Here is a 10,847-nt window from a genome sequence, read left to right as displayed (position 1 = left end):
TCTAATAATGATAATGAGGAAAACCTCAAAGCATCCCAACACAAATCAGGAATAAGAAAATAATTACCATTATTTCCACTCCTATTCAATATAGCACTTACAGCTATGGCAGCTAAAGCAGCTAGTCAAGGAAAAACAATGGGTATGCCAAAAGGAAGAAAAGAAGCCAAGGTATCCCTACTTGTAATTAAAAAGGGTGTCCAATACCCTTAGTTATCAGGGCAATTCAAATTAAACTACTTGAATATTCCATTTCACATGCCAATATATACTAATGTGGTTGGAGGGTAAGAGAAACTCTTAGACGCTTGGTGTAAGGTTGTGCAGCCACTTTGGGAATGAATGTGGAAGCTTCTCAAAATCTGACCCAGCTATACCACTGCTAAACATTTGACAAAATGATTTAACATCACATTGCAGTTACTTGCCTTATCCATGGCCACCGCTCCTCCATTTACAGTAGCTAGAAAATAGAATCATCAAGAGATACATGTGATGTGAAAACTTGCAGTTTCTCTGGAAAGTTAGTTATGTCAAATGAAGTTTTGCTGAGTTACACAAATGAAAACATGTCTTGCTAAAGGAAACACATGAAAAAATGTTTTCCTGAAGCAGGCACAGGTGAAAGGATGTTTTAATATAGCAAACATGTGAAAGAACGCTTGATGGAGGAGTATACGTATGCCTCTGCAGACAGTGGGAGATGGGCACTAAGCGTTGGTTAGACACTGCGTTATTGAAAAAAAAGTGAGAAATTAGGCCAACCAATATACTGTAAGGATGTGTTGACATCAGAATGGAAATCTGCAATAGTATTAAGATGGGGATATGGAAAATAGAATCAACAGATTCATGGGTAATGAATATGTTGTACTGGTATATATACACAAAAAATTTTATTTATCCACTTAGAAAAATGAAATCATTAAAATTCCTTCCTATTTTTGCACTTGTGATGCTCAATCTATACTAAGTTACACTTAATAAGTGTTACTAAACAGAATTCCCAATTTTGGATGTGGGGAACATTTGTAGGTCTTGGTCATGGAACTTTTTCAAACAATACACACTTTTGTAGGCACTCATCATTGTCCTCCAGAGGTTGAGGGTAAAACCTTGGTTCTAAAAATCTAAATATCGGGGGGTTGGGGATTTGGCTCAGTGGCAGAGCGCTTGCCTAGGAAGCGCAAGGCCCTGGGTTCGGTCCCCAGCTCCGAAAAAAAAAAAGAACCAAAAAAAAAAAATCTAAATATCGGGTTGGGGATTTAGCTCAGTGGTAGAGAGCTTGCCTAGCAAGCGCAAGGCCCTGGGTTCGGTACCCAGCTCCAAAGAAAGAAAAAAAAATCTAAATACCTCCTTTGCAAGACTTAAAGAAAACAGCCTGGAACTGGGGTAGACATGTTCCCCTTGTTGACTTGTTCCCAAAGCACCTAAAGAGATATAGGTATATGATTCTCATTTTTTTCCTTTTCACTTCTGACTTAATTTGACAAGTGGGGACCTCTGGGAATAGAGGGTTATTTGAAAGTGGGTGCAACCTCTAGGGCAGTGTTGCCACTTGAGATAAAATCTTGAGGACAGATAAAATCTTTGAGTCTGATTCTCAACAGAGCTTGTTCCTGTGTCCCTTTCTGAATTCCAACCTCGGGCAACACATCTTACCTTCAACACAACTGAGAATAGGACCCCCTTGGGGGGAATTAGAGGAAGTATTGACAAAGTGAAGGAGCTTGCAACCCCATAAAAACAACAGTGCCAACATACCAGAGCTTCCAGGGACAAAACCACTATTGAAAGACTATACATGGACTGACCAAGAGCTCCAACTGCATATAATAGCAGAGAATAGCCTTATTGGGGCACGAGGGGAAGGGAAGTCCTTGGTCTTGCCAAAGTTGGACCCCAAGTGCAGGAGATTATGGGGGGGGGCAATAAGGGTGATGTATAGGGATAGTACCTGTATGGGGGTGGGGGAGGGGAGGGATTGAGGATTTATGGACAGGAAACTGGGAAGGGGAATAACGTTTGAAATGTAATAAAAAATTAAAAAAAAGAAAACTCCACAATCTAAAGAAGAGATTCCTACGAACATAAAAGAAGCATACAGAACTCTCAATAGACTGGCCCAGAAAAGAAACTTTCTGTCACATAATAATCAAAACACCGAGAAGCTGTGGCAGGAGAATATGGCAGGTGACGTTAAGATTCCACGCTGTACATTTACAGGTTGTTGCGAATGTTTTTAAGGGATGGATGTGTATTGGGCTTTGTGTGTTTAGAAATGCAAACAGATTGCACAGAGTAAAGAAGATGATGATGTAATAGTGAATAAACCTCATGTTTCGGATGAAGAGGAAGAAGAGCCTCCTTTTTATCATCATCCCTTTAAACTCAGTGAACCCAAGCCCATTTTTTTCAATTTGAATATTGCTGCAGCAAAGCCAACTCCACCAAAAAGCCAAGTAACATTAACAAAGGAGTTTCCTGTGTCATCTGGATCTCAACATCGGAAAAAGGAAGCGGATAGTGTTTATGGAGAGTGGGTTCCAGTAGAGAAAAATGGCGAAGAAAGCAAAGATGACGATAATGTGTTCAGCAGCAGCTTGCCCTCAGAGCCTGTGGACATTTCAACAGCAATGAGTGAACGGGCACTTGCTCAGAAGAGACTCAGTGAGAATGCATTTGACCTTGAAGCCATGAGTATGTTAAATCGAGCTCAAGAACGGATTGACGCCTGGGCTCAGTTGAACTCTATCCCTGGGCAGTTCACAGGAAGTACAGGAGTACAAGTCCTGACACAGGAACAGCTGGCTAATACTGGTGCCCAAGCCTGGATTAAAAAGGATCAGTTCTTAAGAGCAGCCCCAGTAACTGGAGGAATGGGAGCTGTGTTGATGAGAAAAATGGGCTGGAGAGAAGGAGAAGACTAGGAAAGAACAAAGAAGGAAATAAGGAACCCATCCTTGTTGACTTTAAGACAGACCGAAAAGGTCTTGTTGCAGTAGGAGAGAGAGCACAAAAGAGGTCTGGGAACTTCTCCGCTGCAATGAAAGACTTGTCAGGCAAACATCCTGTGTCTGCCTTGATGGAAATCTGTAATAAGAGAAGGTGGCAACCACCTGAATTTCTCTTGGTCCATGACAGTGGCCCTGACCATCGCAAACACTTCCTCTTTAGGGTATTGATAAATGGAAGCGCTTACCAGCCCAGCTTTGCCAGCCCTAATAAGAAGCATGCTAAAGCCACAGCAGCTACTGTGGTTCTTCAAGCAATGGGCCTTGTACCAAAGGACCTCATGGCTAATGCCACTTGCTTCAGGAGTGCCTCACGTAGATAGATTGAGGTTTTATATTAATCATTTCAGATAATTTTACTCTGCATCACAATGTATTTCCTCCTTAATGTTGTAAATATTTCACAATTTAAGACATTGTGTAAAAAGCAATCTGTACAAACATCTCCAGGCTTTGGTTTTGTACCATGGAAATTGTATTTAACCACACAGGGTTTTGGTATGTTTATATTGTTTACCTTAGTGATGTATTTGTTTAAGTGGCTAACATCAAAACAATTGTTTGAGGGCATCAGTAATATTCAGTGTGGAATGTTAAATAACGCTTTTATACTGTATTTTGTACTATGATGTAACTTCCCTTCCATACGGCTAGGCTGCTGTAACACTTGCCTGTAATCAGTGAAGGGCTGTGCACCTTGTACTATTTCACAATGGGTTCTGCTGGACAGATACTGGGCCAGTGTTATTAAAGTAATGAAGCAAGATCTGTCCCAAAGGGCTAATGCAACCATCTCCCCCTTTTTGTAGAGATTATGAAAAGAAAGTGATACGTTGTGTCATGATCAGTACTAAGTCCTGCATTCCCATTAAAGCCACTTGGGTCATAAGAAAGAAGTCAAAATGGAAGTCCAACTAGAATTTTACTTCAGAGGCCAAGTACATATTTAGTATGGCTTGAGTTGTGATATAGTTTTACTTTGATGTGCATTTTGAATTTCAGCTACACCTAGATAGACGTAAATAATAAAAATGCTGTAACCAACTTATCTAATAAAAATTGGCAACCAGCCGCTATTTTGTTGACTGAAAAAAAAAATAATCAAAACACCAAAAAGAAAGAAAGAAAGAAAGAAAGAAAGAAGGAAAGAATATTGTAGGCAGTAAAGAAAAAGGAACAAGTAACATATAAAGGTAGAACTATTAGAATTATACCAGACTTCTCACCAAAGACTATGAAAGCCAGAATATCCTGGGCAGATGTCATATAGACCCTAAGAGAACACAAATGCCTATCCAGGCTACTATGCCCAGCACAATTCTTATTTAACATCGATGGAGAAACAAATATATTCCATGACAAAACCAAATTTACACAATATCTTTCTACAAAATCAATTTTCGAAGGATAATAGACAGAAAACTCCAACACAAGGAGTATACCCTAGAAAAAGCAAAAAAGTAATCATTTTTAAACAAACCCAATAGAAGATAGCCACACAAACATAATTCCATCTCTAAGAATAAAAATAACAGGAAGCAACAATCACTTTTCTTTAATTTCTCTTAATATCAATGCACAAATTCCACAATAAAAGACATACACAAAATAACTGGATATTTAAACCACACCCAGCATTTTGCTGCATAAAGGAAACACAGCTAGCAGACAATGACAGCACTACCTCAGAGTAAAAGGCTGGAAAACAATTTTCCAAGCAAATGGTCCCAAGAATCAAGCTGGAGTAGCCATCATTGCATCAAATAAAATCGACTTTCAACCTAAAGTTTTAAAAAAACAAAATAAATAAAAGGAAGGACACTTCAGACTCTTCAAAGGAAAAATCAACCAAGATGAACTCTCATTCTGAACATCTGTGCTCCAAATACAATGGCAGCCACATTCATAAAAGAAACTTTACTAAAGCTCAAAGCACACATAATAATAGTGGGAGAACAGAAACTAAACAGAGACATAGAGAAACTAACGGAAGTCAAAACCAAATGGATTTAACAGATATCTATAGAACATTTCATTCTAAAACAAAAGAATACACCTTCTTCTCAGCAACTCATGGTACCTTTTTCAAAGTTGATGGTATAATTTGTAACCAAAAACACCTCAAAAGTTACAAGGGGATTGAAATAATCTCGTGAATCCTATGAGATAACCCTGGACTATGGTCGCTCTTAAGTAACAACAAGAACAGCCCACATACACATGGAAGCTGAATGCTCTACTCAATGAAAAATTGGTCAAAGAAGAAATAAAGAAATAAATTAAAGACTTTTTGTAATTTAATGAAAATGAAAGCACATTGCTTCTTGGACTTTTGGCCAAGATCAAGGGTAGAAAATGAAGGCACAACATACCCAAAATTATGGGATACAATGAAAGCAGTGCTAAGAGGAACACTTATAGCTCTGAGTGTCTCCAAAAAGAAACTGGAAAAAGAATACACCAGCAGCTTGACAGCACATCTGAAAGTTCTCATACAAAAGGAAGCTAATACACCTGAGTAGACAGCAAGAAATAATCAAACTCAGGGCTCAAGTCAACCATGTAAAAACAAAAGAACTATATAAAGAATCAACAAACCAGGAGCTGGTTCTTTGAGAAAATCAACAATATTGATCAACCCTTAGCCAGACTAATGAGAGGGCTCAGAGACAGTATCCAAATTAACAAAATCAAAAATGAAAAGGAAGCTGAGAAAATTAAAAAAATTATCAGATACTACTACCATAGCCTATATTCATCAAAACTGAAAGATCTGGATGAAATGGATAATTTTCTACACTGATTCCAGGTACCTAAGTTAATCAGGATCAGATAAACCATCTAAATAGTACCATAACCCCTAAAGAAAAAGAAAGCAGTCATTAAGAGTCTTCCAACCAAAAAAATCCCAGGACTAGATGGGTTTAGTTGAAAACTTTATCAGACCTTCAAAAAAGATCTAATAGCAATACTCCTAAAATGATTCCACAAAATGGAAATAGAAGGAACCCTATCCAATTTGTTCTTTCAAGCCACAATTGAGCGTATACCTAAACTACACAAAGACCCTACAAAGAAAGAGAACTGCAGACCAATTTCCCCTATGAGTATCAATGCAATAATTCTCAATAAAATTTTCACAAACTGAATCTAAGAACACATCAAAACAATCACCCATCATGATCAAGTAGGCTTCACCTCAGGGTTGCAGGGATGGTTCAATATATGGAAATCCATCAACATAATCCACTATAAATAAACTCAAAGAAAAAAGCCGCATGATCATCTCATTATATTCTGAGAAAGTATTTGACAAAATTCAACACCTCTTCATGTTAAAAGTTGTGGAAAGATCAGGACCATACCTAAACACAGTAAAAGCAATATACAGCAAACCAGTAGCAAACATCAAACTAATTGGAGAGAAACTTGAAGGAATTCCACTAAAACCAGGAACTCGACAATGTTGCCCACTCTCTCACTACCTATTCAATATAGTACTTGAAGTCTTAGACAGAACCCTTTAGACAACAAAAGTAGTTAAAAGCCATACAAGTTGGAAAGGAAGAAGTCAAAATATCACTATTTGCAGATGATATGATAATATACTTAAGTGACCAATAATTTCATTAGAGAACTCTTTCAGCTGATAAGCCACTTCAACAAAGTGGCTGGATATAAAATTAACTCACACAAATCAGTAACCATCATTTACTCAAAGGATAAAAAGGCCGAGAAAGAAATTGGTGAAATGATCCTCCACGATAATCACAAACAATATAAAATAATTTGGTGTGATTCTAAACAAACAACTGAAAGTTCTGTATGACAGATCTCTGAAGAAAGAAATCAAAGAATATCTCAGAAAATGGAAAGATCTCCCATTCTCATACATTGGCAGGTTTTATACAGTGAAAATGGACATCTTGCCAAAAGGAATCTACAGATTCAATGTAATTCCAACTCAATTCTTCATAGAGTTAGAAAGAACACTTTGTAAATTCATTTGGAAAAACAAAAACAAGGATAGTGAAAATTATTCTCAACAGTAACAGTACTTCTTGGGAAATCATCATCCCTAACCACAAGCTGTAATACAGAGCAATCATGAATTTAAAAAAAAAACTATATTGTATTGGTACAGAGACAGGCAGGTAGATCAATGAAATAGAATTGAAAACCCAGGAATGAACCCATACACCTATGGTCACTTGATCTTTTGCAAAGGAGCTAAAACCATCCAGTGGAAAAAACAGCATTCCCAATAAATGGTGCTGGTTCAACTGGAGGTCATCATGTAGAAGAATGCAAATTGATCCATTCTTATCTCCTTGTACAAAGCTCAAATCCAAGTGGAACAAGGACCTCCACATGAAACAAGATACACTCAAACTAATAGAAGAAAAAGTGGGGAAGAGCCTTGAACATGTGTGTGCAGGGGAAAATTTCCTAAGCAGAACATCAATGGCTTGTGCTCTAAGATAGAGAATTGACAAATGGCATCTGATAAAATTGCAAAGCTTCTGTAAGGCAAAGGACATTGTCATTAGAATAAAATGGTAACCAACAGATTGGGAAAAGATCTTTACAAATCCTGAATCTGATAGAGGATTAATATCCAATATATACAAAGAACTCAAGAAGTTAGACTCCAGAGAATCAAATAACCCTATTAAAATGGGGTACAGCGCTAAACAAAACATTCTAAACTGGGGAATATTGAATGATCAAGAAGCATCTAAAGAAATGGTCAAAATCCTTAGCCATCAGGGAAATGGAAATCAAAACAACTTTGAGATTCCACCTCACACCAGTCAGAATGGCTAAGATGGAAATCTCATGTGACACCAGATGCTGGCGAGGATGTGGAGAAAGAGGAACACTCCTCCATTTTTGCTGGGATTGCAGGCTGGTACAACCACTCTGAAATCAGTCTGGCAGTTCCTCAGAAAATTGGACATTGAACTACCTGAGGAACAAGCTATACCACTCCACGACATATACTTGAAATATGCTCCAACATATAAAAAGAACACGTGTTCCACTATGTTCATAGCAGCCTTATTTATAATAGCCAGAATCTGGAATGAACCCAGATGTTCTTCAACATAGGAATGGATACACAAAATGTGGTACATTTCCACAATAAATGTAATTACTCAGCCATTGAAAACACTAATTTCATGAGATTCTTAGGCAAATGGATGGAACTAGAAAATATTATCCTGAGTGAGGTAACCTAGTCACAAAAGGACACAAATGGTTTACATTCACTGATAAGTGGATATTAGCCCAAAAGCTTGGAGTACCTAAGATACAATTATAGATCACATAAAGCTCAAGAAGTAGGAAGAACAAAGTATGGATACTTCAGTTCTTTTAGAAGGGGAAACAAAATACTGAGAGGAGGAAATTCGGAGACAAAATGTGGAGGCAAGACTGAAGGAAAGGCCATCCAAGGACTGCCACACCTGGGGATCTGTCCCATATATACTCACTAAACCCAGGCCTTATTGCAGATGCTTCGAAGTGAATGCTGATAAGAGCCTGATAGAGCTGTCTCCTGAGAGGCTTTGCAAGAGCCTGGCAAATACAGAGGCAGATGCTTGCAGCCAACCTGAGAATGGGGTCCCCAATGGAGGAGTTAGAGAATGGACTGAAGGAGCTGAAGGTGTTTTTGACCACATAGTAGGAACAACAATACCAACCAGTTTGCCCAGCACTCCCAGGGACTAAACCACCAACCAGAGAGTGGAGAGAGACCAATAGCTTCAGTCTCATATGTAGCAGAGGATGGCCTTGTCAGGCATCAATGGGAGGAGAGGCCCATGGTACTATGAAGCCTTGATGCTCCAGTGTAGGGGAATGTCAGGGCAGAAATGTGGAGGGAGTTTGTGTGTGGGTTGGGGAGCACCCTCATAGAAGCCAGGGATGGAGAATATTATAGGGGTTTCTGGAAGGGCAACCGAGAAAGTGGATAATATTTGAAAAGTAAATAAATAGTGGTATGAAACTTTCAGTTTGTCAAAGATTATCATGACTCAGAAAGTAAGCAACTCAGAACCTTAAGACGTCTCTGGAAATGACAAGATTCACTAGACCTCCTTCTTGTCCTCCTAATGCTAATGTAATTACTAAGACCCATTCACATACACTCTTAGGCAAGTCAAGGTCCCTGAACGAGACTGACCAATTGGGAAAACTGGAGACTCTCCAAACTGTAAAGCTTCATGCAAACCATGCAGTCAGCCTCAAATAGCCTGCTTCCATGATTGTTCAAATTCAGGTGATACTGCTGGATGACTCTCAGTCATTCATGTTCTGTAAATAAGCCCACATCCATACTCCTGTAACCACAGTAAAAAGTTATTTTCACCATTTGTTTCAGCAAGTTGGACTCTTGTAATAGCCACATTTTGGTCTGTCATTATTTTCCCATCTAGAGTGAATAGACATTTCTCTATCTCTTCAGCAATGGTGTCATACAGCTCAACCCTTTTGCCCTTGCCTTCTTTCTATCCTCTTTTGTGCTGACTCATAAATGTTGGATGAGGAGACATAACTGTCTGGTTTAGGAATCAACTTTCAACAACCAGTTATTCTCAAGTGGTTGATCAGTTTTGGGTCTCGGCAGAACCTCTACATTCTAAAAAAATAAGTTGTTCTGAGTAAAGTAGACAGCAGTACTTTTCCAGAGATCTTCTTTTGCTTCATATCTTGGCATATTGGATATTATATGTCAAGGAAAAGTCTTTTCTGTTGGTGTCTGAGGTGATAACTGCTTCCTGTTGGTGCCCGAGATTATAACCACCTCCCGTGTTTGGATATCCATTCATTTCTCTAATTTTTCTGACCCTAACCTCACTAAATAGGTTGTTCATGTCTCAGCTACTTTTCAACCCAATGGATATTTAGGTCTAGCCTATTGAACACATCCTAGACTTTGGGGAGTTTAGGTCCTATTCATTGATTATATAGGTGTTGTTTATATATGTCTATATTCTTTCGATCTTGACTTCCATTCTTCACATTATTCTTTCCACTTGACCTTGCCTGTTGATGATGCTTTATAGTGTATTATATTTGATTGACTGATTCTTTCATTTCTAGAATTTCTTTTTAGCATATACATTTCTTTGCTGAATTTTTTACCTCTTAAATCTTTCCTTCAGGTCTCTGATTTTTTATACACTATGGTTAATTTCATTTCTGTTTTGAATTGATTTCATAATGACATTCTAGTCAATGTCTTGAATTAATTTATTTATCTCTTTATTGATGTAATCTCTTAGATCATTGATCCTTTTTGAAAGTGTGACTCAGAAATCTTCTGACTTTTCAACTATACATCTGCCTTTGTTTTCCTATATTTAGAACTTGTCAGTTGATGGAGGCTTTGTACTGACATGTTCTTTCATGTTTAAGGTTTTTCTTTGTTGTATTTTGTGTATCTTCTGAACTTGAACATCCTTTGATTTGTAATTTCCCCTTTCCCTCCTGTTTTTTGGTTGTTTGTTTTATTCAAGCCCTCTCAATAAGGGATCATCATTTGCTATATTATCAAGGAGAAAGCCAACTGCTACAGCAATTATGACGAATTAACAAATGTAGCTAGTTAGCATTTTAATTGTGTCAGATATTGAAAATAATCTGTAAATGATTTATAGTATGTAAGAATATGTATGCTACTCAGAATATGTATGGTTCACTTAATTACTATTTTTTAGGAGAGACTTGAGCATCTTCATATATTGATATTGAAGGAGAAATTAAGGCCAATTTCCATAGATATGTGGGGTGACAGTTAAACTAGGTGCTGTAGACATTGGGTTG

The 10,847-nt window shown here is 37.9% G+C and overlaps 1 pseudogene; it reads left to right on the top strand.

Moving 5' to 3' along the window:
* Window positions 1-820: 820 nt before the first annotated feature.
* Window positions 821-4,154, top strand: Son-ps1 (SON DNA and RNA binding protein, pseudogene 1; annotated as a pseudogene).
* The last annotated feature ends 6,693 nt before the right edge of the window (window positions 4,155-10,847 follow it).

The sequence above is a fragment of the Rattus norvegicus genome, chromosome 5 (genome assembly GCF_021556685.1).
Source record: "Rattus norvegicus strain SHRSP/BbbUtx chromosome 5, alternate assembly SHRSP_T2T, whole genome shotgun sequence".
Classification (NCBI taxonomy): Eukaryota; Metazoa; Chordata; class Mammalia; order Rodentia; family Muridae; genus Rattus; species Rattus norvegicus.
This window is presented reverse-complemented; position numbering and strand designations above follow the sequence as displayed.